Here is a 19,114-nt window from a genome sequence, read left to right on the forward strand (position 1 = left end):
TTGACTCTGGAAATAATAAATCCTATGTTGTCTTTGCAAGGTACAAAAGCATCTCCCCTACATTGTGTTTCAGTAACTACCACTGTTGTGCTAGCTGATTCCCACCCTTCCCCATCCCACCTCTAAGCTTGAAGCTCCAAGACTTCAAGTGTCCAGAGTGGAGGAGCCCCGTGGAGTCAGGAACTAACAACCTTACCTAAAGAGAGGTCTGCCCTTTGCCCTTGGCTCCTAGAGGTATTCCTAAGCCCTTGGAATGTCCTGCCTGGTACGAGTTTATCTGGGGGCCTTGAACCCCAATGGGTAGTCTTACCATATAATTTATGGTGGGGTCTTTGACCACATGCTGCTATTAGCTTGCCCTCCAGAAGGGCTAGAGACAAGTTCAGCCAAGCAGGCGGTCCGCTACGGCTACCTGATCAAGCCCCAGGTAAAACCATGGATACCAAAGCTTAGGTGAACTTTCCTGGTTGGCAAAACTCCCCGTGTATTGTCCCACGGCATTGCCAAGAAAAGTTGGTGTCGTCCATGCCTCCACTGGAAGATGACAGCCAGAAACTCCACTCTTGGAATTGGGTACACCATGTATCCCCCTTGACAAACTCCTTTCACTGTAATAAACTGTAACCACACATATAACAACTTCTAATAAATTTTTTAGGTTTTTCTAGTAATTTATCAAAACTGAGGGTGGTCTTGGGGACCCCTGAACTTATGACTGGCATCATAATTAGAGTGGTCTTGGGGACGGCCTTCACACTCTACATTGTTAACCCCTTTTGTGCCGTGGACACCTCTGGCAGTCTGGTGAAGCCTATGATAGTGTTCTTAAATGCATAAAATGAAATATAAAGTATTCAGAGAAAACCAGTTATGTTGAAATGTGTCAAAATATGTGTTTCTTTATTAACACATTAAATAACAAGTTCTAACCACAGACTGACCCTCTAGTTTTGAAGTGGCAGGAAAGCCCATCCAAGGACAAGATACCTTGCAAAGACAAAGATGGTGGGATTGGGTAGAGGGCTGGGACATAGGTAAAAAACATACTTAAAAGCAGGACAAGCCACGTGGCAGGAAACTACATGGCACTCATGTCCTATTAGTGAAAATTAAAAATCTAATTTTTTTCCCGTTCAAGGTCACAGACCCCTGAATTCTGTCTACAGACTACAAAGGGATCCCTGGGCCCAGATTAAGAAGCCTGGTTTCTGCCCTATTTTCTCACCGATGGCAGACACTTCTAATGGGACACTTATGATTCCTTTGCTGAGACTGGATGCAGCTTCAGAATCCTTCTCAACACAGCTACACAGGTAGCTTCAACCAGCTGGCTGAATTTGACAGACAGGTTGAAACTATTTTCCACCAGATCCAGGGATACCAAAAGGAAAGGAGAAACGTATACACTTGTAACAATGGCAAGAAACAAGAATGGCGGTTATCTTGTGCCAGTCCCTGTTTTAAGCACTTTACATGTATTAACTCACATTTTCCTCCCTCACCACAATCCTATGAGGTTATTACTATTATTCACCCCATTTTCCATATGAGAAACCTGAGGTACAGATGGGTTAAGTCACTTGCCCAAGTCGCTCAGTAAGGGGTAAAGTTGAGATTTGAATCTGGGTAGTTTGGGTCCAAAACTCACATAATTGTATAACTGCTACACTATATTGATTCTGCCCATGTGCTTGGGGTGTTTTCAGGTAATGATCATAACAAAAAAAAAAAAAAAAAATTAAAACAGCTTTACAGTTTTGCATGTCGGATATCAGTAATGGTGACTTATAATATCTTAAAAGACAATTAAATGAAGGCTTAGAAAACTGCTTCTGTCACTAAGTGCACCTGGCTCCGGTCCTGCTTCCTAATGTGGCCAATGTTCCTAGGCTTGCCACCTTTGGGACAGGTAGCAGAGCCCAGCAGGAAGCATGTCTAAGATTTCTGGCTGAGGTGGGGCCTCCCTCCTCACCTCGTGCCTTCCATGGCCTGTGTATTGCCTGTCCCACTTGTTGGCCTAACTGCACATCTTAGGCCCTATCTCAACTGGCCCCACTAGACCTGGGAAGTCCCTGGAAGCCAAGCATTCTGTTAATATCAGGAGTTGAGGAGATCAGGTGCAGAGGAGGCCAGCTCTACCTCTGCCCGCAGATGCTGGTGAGTCATATCTCCTAGGAACTAAGCAGAATCCAAACACGTAACACTGCCACCATACCACACCTTCTCTTTGCACAAATGGAGCTGAAGGGAGATTTAAAAGTGATACAACCTGGACCTCTGCCACAGAAAAGGCCCATCCCTGTCCTTGTAAGTAGCTGCTCTCAGCAGCAGGAACAAGTGTGTCATATGAGCTGGGTTACCACCAACGCCCCCTCAAGGCTTCACATTCAGTAACTGCTGACTAAGGCAGCAGCAGAAATCGGCGAGGTGCTGCCCACTTTGCCACCATTTCCACTCAGCCCCAAAGGGCTCCTTTCTCTTCGTCTGTGGGTGCAAAGGTGGAAACAGAGACTTTCTCAGACGCTCTAGACAAAACTCTCTTCTTAGCAGTGGCAGTTCTAAGTCACCACCCAGAGAGACGCAGGGCCCACCGGGCTCCCATGCCCAAACCGTGATGGGGAGACAGGTGGGAGAGTCTGGGCAGACTGGAGGGTGTCAGGCTTACCCAGACAGTCCAAATGATGTACACATCAGCCATCGCTTAGGATCAACTCATCCCCCTCTCCTTTGTCTACCCATGAAAAAGGCAAAATTTTCAGAAACCTCATCAAAAAATCTCCAACCACTTTCTTTGTCTTTTTTTTACTTTAAAATCTTTTTTCAGTTCCCATCAACATATAATATTATATTAGTTTCAGTTGTATAACTCGATGATTGGATATTATATAACTTACTAAGTGATCATCCCGATAAACCTAGTACCCATCTGACGCCATATATAGTTATTACCATATTATTGACTATATTCCCTATGCTGTATTTTACATCCTCGTGACTATTCTGTAACTACCATTTACGAGCACTTTTAATAAATCATGTAGAGCACTTTGCAGTACATACAACACCCTTTTACAGAAAATATTTTATTTACCGTTATCTGAAGTCTGAGAGGTTTGCAGGGCAGATCACTATGCCCACTTGGTAGGCAAGAAAGCAGATTCTGGAAGACAAGGTGAAAAGCCACCATCACACAGCAAGGAAAATGGCAGGAAAAAATCCAAACCCAGGGCTGAGTGTAAAGTCCCAACTCATCCCACTCCACCAAGCCAACACCCTGCTGTGCAGGCACCTCATTAGCAGCCCACTCATCTTTAGGAGTTTCCTGCTGTACCATGCAGCAGAGGCAGATTAGAAAGGGACCCCTGGGGACCTCACAGCTTCCCCCAGTCTGCCACTCTGGGACTTGCATCCCTCCTCCCCCATGTCCTACCCCACTGCCACCTTCCTGGCAATCACTGCTGGAGCAAATAGGTTAGGCCATTAGACACGTGCCAATATGGGGTCAGCATTCACCTGCCATTTGGGAGGCAGGGAGCAGCTAAAATGAGAGGGTTACACAGTCCTGTCTACTCTGGGATTACAATGTGTAATTCTCTGCACTTTTCTCCAGTATTTTGTAGAGAAAGCATTTCACAAATAGGTCAGGCTCAGGATGAGTCAGACCGAAGCCGTTAGGTATGCTTAGGTTAAGAAAACTCAGGTGGAGAGAAGTGTTTTGAGCCGTTAACCACAGACAATGCAATTATCACTACGTGGAATTCTGGTGAGAACCTTGCTCTGGGAAATGTAATTGCATCTGCAAAGTTCCTTTTGCCATTAAGGTAACATATTCAGGGGTTCCAAGAATTAGGAAGTGGGTGTTTTTGAGGGATATTATTTAGCTGTTGTTTACAGGCAGGCTCTTCCCTATCCCTCAAGGAAGCCCTTAGGGGGTTCTTTGAAGACACCCTCCCCCACCCAGCAGGACTCCCCAGTGCTCTCTTTCCTCTGATCCAGGCAACATGTGTGAGGCCCTTTTTATCTAACTTTCTATAAATATTCCTCAGCTCCTGCTTGAAGATACAACCCACAGAGGTGCTCTGCTGGGGTCTCCTCTCCTGAGCTGGCAGACATCTTGAGTGGAATTCCTTCAGCTGGCCACCTCCCAAGGTGCCAGGCCACCCTGGACGCCAAGGAAACATTCCAGCCCGGGCCCAAACAATTTTGGGGAGCATATGCCACTCCTAAGAAACAGTTTAATGTAGCCACATGCATGCTCTTTCTCATTAAAATATCCTTGACTCTGAGCAGTCTTTACCCTTTTCTTAGATATAGGCTGGAGGTAGGTGATGTGCCAAGACCAGGAGTTGCAAGACCAGTTTGGATACTTTTTAGCAAGTTCTTCATGGATGACCTAGCACCTCTCTTTAAAAATGCCTGTACTGGTGGAAGTAAGAGTAGGGATGGGGGGAGCTAGAGCTTACCTATTATTCTAAGCTTTGGGTTTCAGCCAATACCCCAGGCAACATAGGAAAGTCTAGCCTATCCTTCAGAAAAAGAAAAATGTGATCCAGAAAATAAATTCTCAGCAAAATAAGGTGTCACCTATCCCAGAGGTGGCCTTTTAACAGAGGAGAGGGCAACAATTGATTCAAATATTTGCATTGCAAATGGAGAAATGCCCCACATCAATGATAACCCTTCACAAAAAGCTTTTCATACACTTGACACTGCCTACCTGACCCCAGCATCAGCCTTCTGCAGAGGGAGCTGGGCCCTAAGATACACCTGCACTGACAAAAAGAGCCTGCTATTGTTACTGAATAGAAAGTGGGGTTTGGCTGCCTGCCATCACCCATAGGCAAATTCTGGAGGCAGAGGATAAGTAAGAAAGGGAAAGGGTCTTTTATTCAAAAGCTGCACATTCTGGGAGGATGGCAGGTTCCTGCCTGAAAGCCCATCCCCTCCAGGGAACCCAGAGGAAAACCCAGCCACCCCCTGCCAGACTAGTCCAAGGCAGCACCCAGAGCTCCTTCGCCCATTCAAAATTCCGTCCTTCCGGGATTGCAGGCAGTCACTGCAGGATCATACAAGCAGCTCAACTTTTTTCCCCACTGCTGCTGGGCTTCAGGCTCCCTCCTTTTCAGAGCTGTGCCATGGGCCATGCTGCTTCCAGGACCAGCCAGGTCCTGCAGGCCTCGGCTGACACATCCATGAAGGGGGTGCAAGAGGGAGAGAGCACGCATCTCCCTTCCTTCCGTTTAAATCTCCCAGCCCAAATTTTGTGCGCTCCAGGAGGGTCCAGCACCCCCAGCCAATCCCATCCTTTTCCCAGGCTAGACTGACAGGTCAGCACCTAACTCCACCGCTATGTTGACTTCTAGGGCACACGTGCGGCCATGTCCCCTGGCCTCACCTTCAATAGGGACCAGAAAGGAGTAGAAGGGCTTTTCCCTTTGTCAATCACTCTCACTAGCCTCGCGTGCATGCTCAGCTCAATAACTTTCTCCAGCAACACCCTAGTTTGGTTACCCAGGCAACGTGAGGCTGCCTTCGCCTCTCTGCTCCTGCTGGCCAAGACACCAGTATCATTATGGCCAACTGGACGGCAACTTGTATGGTTTCAGTGCCCACCCCATAGATCGGTAGTGGCCAGGTGTATTTGGAAGAGTACTGAGAATGTCCTAGACTTTGAGAAATAGTGTCATGTGGCACCGCCATGGGCATGAGTGTTTGGAGCCCTCTCTGAGGCTATGGGAAGGTGGCTGGAGAGTTGCTCAGGGGTATGAATCCTGATTCCTCTGCTTACCAGCTGTGTAACAGTGGGGTTGTTGCTTAACCTCTGGGTCCCCAGTTCTGTAAACTGATGAAACCTATATATGATATAGGTTCTTATAAAGATTCAATGAAGTGATGTTTGCAGAGCAACTGAGAGGCAGTACTCCCAATAAATGTTACTTCCCTTCTTTCCATCTCTAAGAAGCTCTCATGTCAGCATTTTAGGGTACCTTTTTTTGTAGCTATATATTAGTGGGCACAGGCACAGGGAGCAGTAGCTAACATTTAGTTTCCGTGTCATCCAGATGCAAACCCATCAGGGATTAGGGACAGAGGCGTCATTAAGTGAACCATAGGCCCATCCTGGGTATGAAAAATTCCCCTGGCATTGTCTTCCCTGTGTGCCTGCTAGTCGGTATTCTGTAAGAATGGGTTTTCAGTTTATAAAGATCAGGTGGTTTTACTGTGAGCCCCTGGGGTAATCTCACTCCCTGCACATTTAACACATACATACACACACACACACACATACACACACCCATTTCTGAGGCCAGGGAGAGGGGAGGAGGAGCAGAAACCTAGGACATCTGCACAAAGCAAGATATTATGAAAACTTTTCAGTTTGCTCAAAAGAAACCATTTCATCACAACTGCAGAAGGGCCTTCTTCTTCTCCTATTAATAGGAGGTGCTATATATATATATGTGTGTGTGTGTGTGTGTGTGTGTGTATGTTACATGCACACTGCATGGAACTCTAATACTTCCAAAGGTAGTCAATCATATCATCTTCAAATGAAGGTAATTTTGCCTTCTTCTTGCCAATATTTAGACATCCTGTTTCATTACCTTGCTCGTTGTATTGACAAGCAGTTTTAAGCAAGGAGAAAACAGGAACACTTTTCTTTCTCTGACCAACAGAAGTGTGTCTAATTAAGTTTGAGACTTTAAAATTACATTACAAATTTTTCATGAGACAGATTATACTAATAGATTTCCTAATATTTTGTTATCTATACCTTCCTGGAATGAACTTGCCTTGGTCTGGTTTACTCCTTAAAGTATAATTGCTGGATTTTATGTCCAAGATTTTATTTGACACTTTTCATCAATGTTTATAAGACTGGAACGTGGGATACTTGTGTGTGTTTTCTGTGCTCTCTTTTCTGTCTTGTGCGATTACAGTTTGTGCTGGGTTTTTTTGTTTGTTTGTTTGGGGAAGTGCTTGCGCTGCGACGCATATGCAGCATTTGCTTTTATATGTGGGGCAAAAAGCCAAAGGACATCAATAATGATAGCACTGGTTATCTAAGTGGTGGAATTACAGGGCTTTGCCCCATCATTTTCTGTAATAATTGAGTATTATTTTTATAACAAAATGTTTTAAATATATGCCATTATAAGAGAGTGATGAGACTATATTTGCAGTTATCTCTGGAAGGCGATGGAGAAGTGACTTTTATCTTCTCTCCTGCTGTGAATCCTCCAGTGATCACCACCTCTCCCTTATTGTCTGGCCCCCACCCTGATGACCAAAAAATATAAATATACATGTTTAAATAATTACTTCATTAATGTTACAAACCAGGACTTAAGTTATAATAAGCCAATGCAAACAAATCTAAACTATCATCTGGATAAAATGGAAAGGAAATTCTGTGGCCATTAAGTGGGGACAGGATGAAGAAGGCTATCAGATGTGAACATCCTACTTTGGAAACTGGAGTCAGGCATATTGCCTCTGTTTATATAATATGAAAGAAGGAGATCTATCTAGGGATCTCAGCAAAATTAAGAAGTCTTGCTCCTTTAGAAAGTTAGCATTGTAGTTTTAGTGGGACAAGAAGGATTTTCAAAAGCTTGCAGCCTCACACAATACACCTGCAGGCTCACTCAATACACCTGCAGGCTCACACAATACACCTGCAGGCTCACTCAATACACCTGCAGGCTCACTCAATACACCTGCAGGCTCACACAATACACCTGCAGGCTCACTCAATACACCTGCAGGCTCACACAATACACCTGCAGGCTCACTCAATACACCTGCAGGCTCACTCAATACAACAGTACCTAGATATCGGCATCTTTTCTCCGAAGATCCTAAGCACTGTACCCACTTTGATGAACTTTCTTCAGCCATTAAAAAAAAATTATTGTCGACTTTCGGCCAATATGGAGGCATAGACAGACACGCTGCGTCTCCCTCCACAACTAAGAAGGAATACAACTACCTCAAAACTAGAAACAACCAGAAGTTTCAAGAAATCAAACTACATGAAAGTCCAGCAAACAAAGATATAAAGAAGAAATACTCATCCAGACAGGTAGGGGGGGTATAGAGGATGCAGTGTGGTGGCAGCATCAGCGGCAGGCCAACAGAAAGCACAGTCACACATGTTAAAAAGTCAGGAGGGACACCTGGGGAGTGGTCTCAGCTCCTCACTGGACCTCGCAACTCACGGTCCCAGCACCGGGGAAAATCAAGCCTCAATGCTCCTGACTGTGCAGACCCAGTGGGGGTTGGGGTGGAGGCAGAAACTGCTGGTCTCTCAGCAGAGTCCACTTGTTTAAAGGGCCCCCACAGTCCTAGAACATCCGCAGACCGATCCACTGTGGGAACGATGGCCAGGGCAGCAGCTAGAGGGGCCCCAGTCCGGTGTGGAAGTAGGAGAGGTGCCTCGAAAAGGGGCAAGTGCTGGACAGGCGGCATTGTTCCCTCTTGGACCTCTCCCCCACATACAGTGCCACAACGCAGTGAAACGGGTCGCCCTGTACTGATGAATCTCTAAGGCTCCACCCCTTACAATGTAACAGGTGTGACAGCCCTACCTGGGATGCAGAGGCAAACAAACACAGGAACCTGTCAGAATGAGGAGACAGAGAAGTATGGCCCAAAAGGGGGAACAGATCAAGGTTCCAGTGGGAGAACTAAGCAACAAGGAGATAGCCAACCTAACAGATGAGGAGATAGACAATATAACAGATGCAGAATTCAAAACACTGATGACAAAGATGCTCTCAAGCTTGACAGATATGCTTGAGTACAGCAAACACATAAGAGAAGAAGTGAAGGCTATGCTAAGTGAAACAAAGGAAAATCCACACAAAACCAATGGTGTAGGAAAGGAAACCAGGGTTCAAATCAATGATTTGGAACATAAGAAAGAAAAACACAGTCAACCAGTGCAGAATGAGAAAGCAAGAATTGAAAAAAATGAGGAAAACTTCCCAAATTTTGTGAAGGAGATGGACATACAGGTCCAGGAAGTACGAAGGGTCCCAGGCAAGCTGGACCCAGAGGGGACCACACCAGGATGCATCATGATTGAGATGCCAAAGGTGAAAGATAAAGACAGAGTCCTGGGGCAGCAAGAGAGAGGCGGAGAGTTGCCGACAGGGGGGTGCCTATAGGACTATCAGCTGATTTTTCAGAGGACACTTCCTGCCTAGGAAGGGACTGGCAAGCAGTATTCAATGTGATGAAAGGCAATGCAACCAGGATTACTCTATCCAGCAAAACTATCATTTGGAATGGAAGGGCAGATGAAGTACTTCCCAGACAAGGTAAAGCTAAAAGAGCTCATCATCACCAAACCATTATTATATGAAATGTCAAAGGGACTTACTTAAGAAAAAGAAGATCAAATCTATGAACACTAAAATGACAACAAACACAACTATCAACAACCGAATCTAAAAAATAAAAACAAAAACAAACTAAGCAAACCAGAATAGGAACGGAATCATAGGTATGGGAATCATTTGGAGGGTTATCAGCTGGGAGCGGGGAGGGGAGGAAATGGGGAAATGGTGCAGAGACTAAGAAGCATAATTAGTTAGTACAAAATAGACAGGGGATGTTAATAATAATATAGGAAAGGGTGAAGCCATAGAACTTATATGCACGACCCATGGACATGAACTAAGGGGGGTGGGATTGCTGGAGGGAAGGGGGTACTGGGCAGAGGGGAGCAAAGGGGAAAAAAATTGGAACTCCTGTAACAACATAATCAATAAAATACACTTTTAAAAAATGCTAGAGTTGTTTCTTAAAAAGTAAATGTTACATATTATCTTATTGAATGATCGGGTAAGCCCTCAACTGAAGGCAAGGGCAAGGGCAAGGTTTGGACCATCAGGGCCCTCTGGCTCCTAGGGATGTTCCCTCTGCCCTCCATGGGGCTGCACTGACCATTAAAGGAGAAGCATTCATTTTTCAGTCAGCAGAGGAATCATTTTCCTTCCCATCTCTGAAAGATGGCCTAGTTTGTTGACTCCCTGCAGTTGGGCCAAATGCAGAAGTTAAATCCCAACCCTCAAAGATTTGAAGTCCAAGGATTTACTCATTGCTCTGAGTAGGAAAATAAGAAAACATATTCTTCATCTAAAAAGGTGAAAGTTCAGATTTTCCAAATCGCAGTCACTGTAGAATTTCAAGTTGGCCAGATTAAGGAAGAAACTTTTCAAATTATCTCTGCATCTTCCAGTCATTAAAAGGGATTTGAATGCCTTTATGACATGTTTATTCATTCAACACTTTTTCTTTAAGCATCCGCTGCTCTGACACTCACTGAGTACTACCAGACATGGGACTTGGCCATGACGACATAAAGAGATGAAGAGTTTTTCTTCCCAAAGAACTCAGGAGAAGAGACAGATTTAAAAAAACAAACAAAAAAAGAATTATATTGATATGAGGATTCACTGAAGACAAGCACAGGGCGTGATGAGAACGCAGAGCAAGGGTGCCAACTGGCTTCCAGAGAAGCTGGTGCTCAGTCTAAAGGGTTAACACCAAGGCATCCCAGCCAGGAAGACCCTATAAGGAGACCAGGGCCCCTCCTTCTTGGGAGAACAGAGACCACTGTATTTCCTTGATTTTCACACTGTGGATTGTAAAGTACACCATGGATTTCTCAGCGCTTTAGGGAGAAAAAGTAAACTATATTTAAAATCAGGATGAGTGAGTGAAGTTCCTAGGACAGAAAATAAAAAGAGGCTTCACACTTAGGATGCCCCTGCACTATGTGAAGACCCTGAGACTGACCTCCTTACGTGTGTGTCCCAAGCATCTCACTCCTCACCCTGCTGAAATTAGATAATTTTTTCAACTGTCAATAGCATACATTCATCAAAACACACTTCCGTCTTCAGTAGCATAATCAACACTTAAGTCTAAGTCTGCTTTGTATTCAACACCTCAAGAGCCTTGGGAACCATTCTTGGCCATCAGCAATGATACAAACCATCAACAGTGGCATACTGTTTTCCATACCCAGGACTTGTGACCTTGACCTCTACGATACCTTTAAAATTGACAGTATTAGTTCAAGGCCCATGGAAGAATCTTAGGAGTGTCTGCATTTTCTAGGTCCACTTGAAGTTTCTTCTTTCCTTCATGGGATTCCACATTATGGAATTAGATGACTTTCATGATAGTCAAACCAGAAGTTCTGACAAACTGTCCATTATTCTTACTTCTCTATGTTTTTAAAATTTTGGGATCTATTCTGAGAGATTTGGCCATTTCTACTGCCTTCAATGTCATTGGATGGCATGTGCAAACTGTCTTCTGATCACCGTGTGATCTTCCTAAAGATATTAAGTAATAATTAAGAATCTAAATTTAAGTTAAAATTGTCATGTGAGGTGCCATCTAAGGAAATAACTCACTGAAATGCATATCTGATAAGCAGATGTGTCAGGCCAAGTTCTCATATATACACAGAGGCCAAGGCACTCATGACAGAGCTTGTCCTTAGCCTGACTGGAAAGCTTATTTTGATAGGATTAAAAGACAGCCTGGGGTTAGCAAACTAGGGCTGAATACCTGCTTCTGTACTACCCAGGAACCACAAATAGTCTTTATATTAATAAATGGTTGAAAAAGCTAAAGAATAATACCAAATTTTAACCCCAGTTGGTTCTGACTCCAAAATCATATCTCCAACTGCTAGGCTGCCTAGCCTCCCCGAGGTCATGGGTATGTTAATGCAGGGTCAGAGAGCCTAAGGTCCGCAGACAGAGTGGGAGTCAGGAGCCATGCTATTTCTCATCAAAGATATGTTTATATACCACATCACTTCCCTATTAAAACCTACATTGCCAATTCTGATGTTTTTAGGTAGTTTTCAAACTTGTTTCTGTGAAAAGTTTTCCTTAGAAAAGTTAGATTATATCCAATGTCCTTGCACAACTGAAATTGCATGATTCTAAGGAAACGTCTAGGAACTCAGAATTGTAATACCAGAGGAAATCCCTTTCATGTAATAAAAGAGCAGACTAATTGAGACCCCACAACTTGCTCAATGTAGTCAATATTTAAAACCCCGCAATGGGCCAAACCAGCAGAAAAGAAAAGCTAGAGATGATGAGAGGTGCCCTGAACTTATCCATGAGAACAGCATGGGCTCCTGCTCTGGAGTGTGACCCCAGAAGAATGCTGCAGCAGGGTAGCCAAGCCCTGGCTTCATCCCAAAGGATGATGCTTCGCTTCCTGTCCCCTCCAGCTGGCGGGTGGTGAGTGGCAGCCTGAGTCACACAGAGGTGGCTCACTGAGCTGCCCAGTGTTACCACTTCCTCCTCCCCAGAACAGACGTCCTCCACCTACAACTTGCAAGGAACCCTGGTCTACACATTCTGGAATCACTCGCCAAAACTGGAGTGAGCATTTCCTCCTCAGTGCTCTGGCAGATGATGGGAAAACAATGGCACCAAGATGAGATGCACTAAGTCAGGATGAAGGAGATGAAGCAACTCAACAATGACAGATCTTGTCATAATTGCAACTCAGAAATAAAACAAGCCCCACTCCCAGGGTGTCTCGTGCCCCAGCTTACTGATGTAATTGCTTTGCAAAGGGAAGTTGGCTGAAGCCACAGAAAGAACGCATGCCACCCCAGCAAGGCTTCACAACTAGGAAGAGGATCTACATCTGAAGTATTTTGATCTGTCCTTTTTTTTCCCCAAACAGGGACCTTTGAGGGGTCAACAGGCAGCCAAAGCCTGGAAAGAAAGAAGGATGAAAAACTCTTGTTTTTCTCCTCCTTTGAGTGCTCAGTAGGTCAGTGTATTGGCTCCAGCAACAAGTCTAAAATTACATTTGGGTAAATAAAGGGGACTAAGCTGCTGCAGAAAACATATCTCAAACTTCTAGGAAAAGAATAAGCAGCTTGAACTTGTTTCCAGCAGTAAATCTGTGGGAGAGGAACACCCCACCTGCAAGCCTTCCAGCCCTGAATGACCCTGTGCTACTGTGGGGCTTGGCCAGGTTCATTGTCCAAAGAGAGCCATTCAGCCCTGGCTAAATGTTAGCTTAACCAGGGAAGCTATTAAATTCTGATGTCCACCTACGAGCCAAGTGTCGCTGGTTCAATTCCCAGTCAGGGCACATGACTAGGTTGCACGTCAGGTCCCCAGTTTGGGGCGCAAGTGAGAGGCAACCACACAGTGATATTTCTCTCCCTCTCTTTCTCCTTTCCCCTCTCTCTAAAAATAAAATAAATAAAACAAATAAATAAATAAATTATTTTTAAAAAAATTCTGATGTCCAAGCTCACCAGCTAATTAAATCAGAATCTTAAGAGCAAAGCTTGAGCGTTTCTTATTTTTACAGATGCCATCCCACACCACACCATCCCTGGTGTGCATCGGGGATTGAGAGCCACTGGCCTGAAGGCTGGGAGGGAGTGGTCCAGCCAACTGGAGTGCCTACAGCAGCCACTATAACATTCAGACATGAAATGCGTATCAGCAGCCCTGAGCTACAAACCCAAGCCCATGAAATCGTGTTCCTGGGGTACGGTTGATTTCACGTTGTTTTCCTCTCCACTCCCCACTTGAGGTTGGGTGCCGTGCTATGGTGGACATCTGTTGCTTTAATGCTTTTGGAGACAAACATCTCCATGGTTCTTTGGGGGAAGTCCTATTGGGATGGTCCATCCAGGTCCCCGCCTCCTGGCTGAGAGAGGGCAGATGACCCAAACCAAGCCAATCCAGCCCTCTCTCCCAGAAGTCAGACTCAGGTGGAGTAACACAGGAGCAGAAAGTAGTTGGAGCTGAGATAGGCTAGAATCAGATCATGGCGTCTAAGACTCGGATGGTCCTGCAAGCCTAGGAGATGCCTGAGGGTCCAACCAGGTCCTTTTTTGCTTTAATTTGCCAGAACTGGTTTCTACTACTTGCAATCAAGAACACTAAGAGATAACTTTATTGACCAGAGTAGGTCAGGTTATGCCATCACAGACCACTGGGTCTCGGCTGTCACCTCCTCGCCAAGCAGGCCCCAGGCTGATGGAGACCCATCCCTGGGATATTGCCAGGCACTATGACAGAGAGGAAAGAGCACCTTGGAGGGTCCCACACTGTCCATTAAATGCTCTATCCTGGGTGGCACCTGCCAGCACTTACAGCTCATTGGCCAGAATGAACCAGAATTCCCATGGCCCCACCCAACTGTTAAGTGCAACCCTGCAGTGCAGCAAAGTTTGCCTTCTGTATCTATTGGTTTTGCATCAGAGGATTCAACCAACTGCAGACTAAAAATATTTGGGAAAAAAAATCCCAGATAGTTCCCAAAAGCAGAACTTGAATTTGCCACATGCCCAGCAATGCGCTGAATCCACATGAATGTAGTGATGTTGTAACCGAAACGCAGGTCAGGCTGTCTGCCACTACAAAAGCCAACACTCAAGAGGCAGATGCTGATGTAAAGGAAAGTGATTTATTTGCAGATGCTGGCTATCTGGAAGATGGGGGACTCATGTCTCAAAACCCATCTCCCCATTGCAGTGGAGGCAGAGATTTTTATAAGAAGGGAGAGGGGAAGAGAACAAGAAAGGGGATTCAAAAGTTCTCTACATGCAGATGAGCACAGTCCATTCCAGTAAGGCAAGTGATGTCCCAGTGTGCATCATCCTGGTTTAGTCATCCTCGCTTCATGTCATCTCAGCTTCACATCATTCTGGCTCCATGGTTCAAGGTCAGCAAATCTCCAGGAGCTGGGATGCCTAAAGGTTGGAGATTGTATCTTTTGAAGTTAGTTCCAAGGATTCTTATAGGAACATGCCATTCATCTATAAGCTACATATTAGTCAGAGTCAGCACTTATAGAAACAATGTGAAAAGAATGGTGGGATGGGTTACAATTTCCCACCATTACAATTTTCCACTGTTAAAATGTGTAAGCTGTACTCTGCCGTAGCTTATATGCAAATATAGATTATATGCAAATACTGCACCATTTTATATAAAGAACTTGAGCATTCTCAGATTTTTGTATTCAAGGGGGTCAAGGAACTAATCAACTGCCCCCCTCCCCCCCGCCACAGATGCTGAGGAATGACTGTACTTGGTGAACACCGATAATAGTCTTCAGCTACATTAATCCAACATTCAAATATACTGGAGACAATCACTCTATTATCATTTCAGTAAGCTTTTGTGGGATAACTTGAAAACTCAACACCTATTTAAAGCAGTGATCCTATAAGAAAATATGTGTCAAGTTTCAAGTAGCTGTCTTATAAAGTAAGGTGGAATGCAATCTGCTAGTAAGCTGGGCTTTCTAATAATTGTAGAAACATGGCCCTAGAATTTGACTGACTGGACTGACTTATTCAACCACAGCCATGACAACTACAGTTGGCTACATAATTCACAGGGCAAGAAAAGAGTATCATAAAGCGTACTAACATAAAAAGCATTTTCCTTTCTTCCATGGTTGTTTATTTGGTATTTAATATTGTCAGTAAAGAAAAAGTAAATTTTAAAGTATAAGCATGAAATTTACTGTTCATCTTTATATTATGTGACACCGGTTTTAAATGCAAATATAAGAGCATTTTACAGGGCCACATACCGTTGGCACCTTGTCCTCTCCTTAATTGGGGCAGAGCTTCATTTGAAAGTTAATGCTTAGCCAAACCTTCCTGCTTGGTTTGCCCCTGCTGACTGGCCAGAGGAGTGGCACTGGGCCAGCCCTGGTGAGGAAACAATAACTGGAGATTGGGGCCCTGCCCACCCCACAAGGTTTAGTCCGAACTCATGCAGAATGAGGAGGGCTGGAGGACCTCGCTCCTCATTCACTCCTCCCACCGGAACTCGGTCTGAATGGCCTCTGGTCCTATTATTTGTTGGCAGATTCTGCCGGCGTCCCTTCAGCATAAACACTGGCATCTCTGAAGCTGGCTTTGTCTCCTACCCCATTGTTCTGTTCAGGCTGTGTTTCTGCATTTCGAGGCCCTTAAGAACTTCATGAAGTAGAAGGGACAAGAAAAGGGGCAGTCAGACAGGACACACTGGTTGTACTATGCTCACCATCCATCCAGTTCCAAGGAGCTCCTGCATCTTGAATAGATAATGAAAGGCTAATGTGCAGCTGGGCCCCCTTGACCTGCTACCTTGTCCTAACAAGCTGGATAAAGGCTGTCCTTAGGAAGGCTCCCGGAACACAGGGACGAACCACTCTAAGGAACAATTTATACTTGCAAGCATTACGTTAAAAAAAGAAAGAGCCAATGTACGTTCATTGGTGGTAACAAACGTACCACTGTGCTCCCAGACGCTGTTGGTGGGGGAAGTTTGCGTGGGAGGAGAAGGGGGCATGTGCCAACTCTCCCTACTTCCCACTCAGTGTTTCTGTGAACGTAAAATACTTTAAAAAATAAAATTCATTAAAGACTAAAAACAAAACAAGCTATGAAGAAAGCTCTCTATTCAAAGTCGTTTTCATAGCTCAGTCATAACTGTGTTCACATCTACTGTGGGGATGAAATGAAAACGAAAAATGAACATATTCTTTACTTTCAGCAGCAGCTATTTGCATGTGTAATTTGAAAGATAAGTATTATATTTAAAAATGGGAAGCCATCGGCTGGGAGCTGCTGTGCAGCCCGGCGGTCACGGTCTGCGGCACAAGCACCTCAGTTCGATGTGGGGGCCTGGCTGGCGTGCAGGCTCTCACGAGCAGACATCACCCTGCACCCGAGCAACGAAGTCGTGGCCGAGTTCTTCTCATTTGGCATCTGAAACCATTACTCAAATACAGAAATATAGCCTCCCCTTGCTTGCAACTACTGATTCAGAGTTCATGAAATACCTAATGTGGTGGGACAACCAAAAGTTCCGTTCAGGAACCAGCAGTAGCGGTGAGGTCCTTCAAAGATGGCAATTGATAGTGAGTGTGACAAGGCTGCCAAAGATAACAGGAAGCCCAGGAAAAGTCTCAGAAAGCTATCCAGATGAAATCTGCTCAGTGATCAGATAGGCCACAGCTGCAGTGACATTTCTGCCACTGCTGGAAGTTTCTTGTTCATTTGATCTACTGATTGTACAGACAAGATTTGGTTGTGCCTGAAAAGTGGGAAGAGTCCAGGTCAGAGATCATTACCAGTTCTGAGCAAGTTCACCTGCATTCCTTCACTACAGTCCACCAAGTAAAGAGCACGGTGGCTTACAAAATCCCTGTGCATGGCCGAAGAGGAGACGTGAACAATAATATAACTCTCAAATATTCTTCTCCTGAAACCGAGTCAACTATAGTTCATACATTTCATTTCATTGGTTAGTTTTTAGGTAAGAAAACCTTAGCATATTTTATGGAACTGTGTGTAATTAATTGTTTCATTTTTGGTACCTCTTTGACTTTCCACAGGTTGATGTAATTTTTTGCATGTTTTTCAAGAGGAAGCCAGCAGATTACATCAGCACTGTAATATCAATTCCTTTGAAGGTAGTAACTGTACATAGAAAATATTTTGCTATAAAACTAAATACCTTCCTAAATCAGCTGTTTTGGTCAAGTAGCTTGACTTGGAATATAGATGGGGAGGTATTTAAATGTGAAGCACAGCAAAAGAAATCTGAATATTTAGAATCTTTGTTTAAGTCCAAAAATAACTAATAAACGCAAATGACAAAATGTTATTAGGTCCTTTTGCCATTTATATTTTTTGTATAGTTTCCAAGTTGAAAAAATATCCAATTATTTGACTTTAATGTAATAACTTAGTGTTACTACTGTTTTAATTCCAGTGATACAGAACGCTTAAAAATGTATTTTTGTCTTTTATAAAATCAAACTTTAAATGACAATGATAAATAAAGTTAAATGTGTATGTTTTAAAAAACTGAAACTCTTAGTAGTTACAATTAATTAAACATTTGCTGTACCTTGAGCCAAGCACTTTAATTATCTCATGGATTTGTAGCCCTGGCTGCTGTGGCTCAGTGGATTCAGCGTCGGCCTGCGAGACAAGTGTCACCGGTTCAATTCCCAGTCAGGGCACATGACTAGGTTGCACATCAGGTCCCCAATTGGGGGCGCAAATGAGAGGCAACCACACAGTGATGTTTCTCTCCCTCTCTTTCTCCTTTCCTCTCTCTCTAAAAATTAAATAAATAAGTAAACAAACAAATAATTATCTCATGGATTTGGGAAAAACAACTCTATCTGGAAAGTGCTATTATCCCAATTTCACAGAAGAGGAAACTGCCTTAAGCAGGTTAAGAAAATTATATCTAGTCACATAGCCAGTAAATGACTGGCTGGGAGATTAGCATTAACTGAAGAAAGAAGAAATTAAAGGAAAGAGGAAGTCGTTGATTTTTTATTTTGCCTAAAAATAAAATTAACATGTAAAAAAGTTTTTTAATTAAAAGCAAAAAAAGCAAACCTCTACTCCTACCTCTACCAGGTAAGCTAGATGTAGCTGAGAAGCTTGGAGGCTGGGAGAGATAAGAGAGTCCATAAAAGGACATGGAAAGTGGGTATCATTTTTTAAGCAATACACCACTAGCGGGGGGAGAGTTAAAAAAATTCTGCCGGAAAAAAAAAAAAAAAAGCTAAGTTTGAAGAAAGAATAAATGGGGGAAAGGAAGGATATAAGAAGAAAGAAAGAAGCATGTTAATGGGTAGGACAATTTCATTTATGTGACTTCTTTACTGGAATTAATTGATAGTTTATGATGGCGTCAAGTGTTCCGATATCCTTTTAAATTATTTAAATCCAATTACATGATTAAATTAAAAACATTTAAAAAGTTTTTAGTTTTTGTTTAGTGTAGATGCTATGCCTGCCCTCTCTCCCTCCCTTGGAGTTTAAGCTACTGTCCCTACCATCTCCTCAGTTAGTCCCACCAGCCTCTCATGGTGTGGGTATCTCACTGCTCAATGCCTAAAGATATGTGTTTGGGGTTCACTATGGCCCACATGCAAGCCAGTGGCTTCGTCTGGTGTTCGAGTGAAGAAACGGTCACCGGTTTCAATGATGTGGAGGAAACACAAGCTGTGTTTGTCTTACTGAGAGACTATGCAGATCTCTTCCTAAAGGGTTTCAGATGGAGCCTTAATT

At 43.9% G+C, this 19,114-nt stretch overlaps 1 pseudogene; it reads left to right on the top strand.

The window, feature by feature from the left end:
* Positions 1–340: 340 nt before the first annotated feature.
* Positions 341–17,329, top strand: LOC150004217 (mitotic spindle assembly checkpoint protein MAD2A pseudogene; annotated as a pseudogene).
* The last annotated feature ends 1,785 nt before the right edge of the window (positions 17,330–19,114 follow it).

Source organism: Furipterus horrens, unplaced genomic scaffold, assembly GCF_987537825.1.
Source record: "Furipterus horrens unplaced genomic scaffold, mFurHor1.1.pri manual_scaffold_7, whole genome shotgun sequence".
NCBI lineage: Eukaryota > Metazoa > Chordata > Mammalia > Chiroptera > Furipteridae > Furipterus > Furipterus horrens.